Consider the following 1,241-nt stretch of genomic DNA (forward strand, 5'->3'; position numbering starts at 1 on the left):
ACCGCATTTGCTATTCGAATTGTTGCTTTTTTATTTGAAATATATCTCACATAAAACTCGGTCCAATATGTTTCGAAACATTTCCTCGTTACCTGCGAACAAGTTGTACAAATTCGACATGATTTGACCTCGGTTAGGTATAACTCAAAACAAGCTTTTTTTGGGCCAGTTGTGTAAATGCTTCGCTCTCCTTCTGTGTGCTACCGCTATAAAAATACATTCAACATAGCTTTTGTTCTCGCCACTTCCTGTACACGAACATTTCCACACCTAGATGTCAGTGCAAAAGGATACACGGTTCCAACCTACTTCTGCCACCTTTCCAACGGACTTTTCACGAACCACTTCCAACGCACATGCGCACCATTTGGGAATCGAAGCGACGCAAAACTTTGTTTGCATCCATCGGCTAAACAACAATATTTTCCATTAGCGAAAGGGGGGGTTGGGGGCGCAAAATTTGGTGAAAATCCTCGCCACACGCGCACACAGCCAAGCGTCAGCTTTCCAGAACATTTTCCACGGCGAAAAATACAGAAGCTCACACACACACGCATACACACATGCATGTAAGGCACATTTTCTTCCTTTAACGGGCGCACGGCGGCGCACATACTTCCAGTGGGAAAATTGTAGGAAAATTTCTGATAGTTCTGCAGTGGAACCGTTCCGGACGGGTGTACGTTAAAGTTGGGCTGTACGTTTGCGGTGCAACTCGCACAGACAGTTTATCTTTTGCACTCAGACCTACACTTGCTGGTCATACGCAGTTTCAGAACGTGTACTATGTTACAGTGTGTGAGGAATGAAATTAATTCATCCCGTACCGCATTCAGTTCCCATTCGTGCAGCAGTGAATGGAGATGCCCAGTACGAGCAGTCTGCAATCGATAAATATTCACGTGATTCCGATGGAAAATGTGTGTCCCTTTTGTGAGGGAAAAATAGTGGCAGAATAAGATATTTCCTTGCTGCTGCAAGACAAAACCGATTATAATTTGACATAATTCCGCAAATATTTTGTGTGCGTGTATGGTGACGTTGGTAAAATTTGTGAAACTTTGATCGAACCAGCGCGCTGCTGCACCAATCTGTCGGTACGACTGGCTTTTTTTCCCGGACGCTATTCTACATCACCCCCCGGGGGGACACCACCTGTCCCGGTGGTGCAATATATGTGTACAGCGTGTCCGCCGGTAGCTGCAAAGTCCGGGCGGCCCTAGAGCATTCGCTGTTCAGCT

The sequence above is a fragment of the Anopheles marshallii genome, chromosome 3, assembly GCF_943734725.1.
Source record: "Anopheles marshallii chromosome 3, idAnoMarsDA_429_01, whole genome shotgun sequence".
Taxonomy (NCBI): domain Eukaryota; kingdom Metazoa; phylum Arthropoda; class Insecta; order Diptera; family Culicidae; genus Anopheles; species Anopheles marshallii.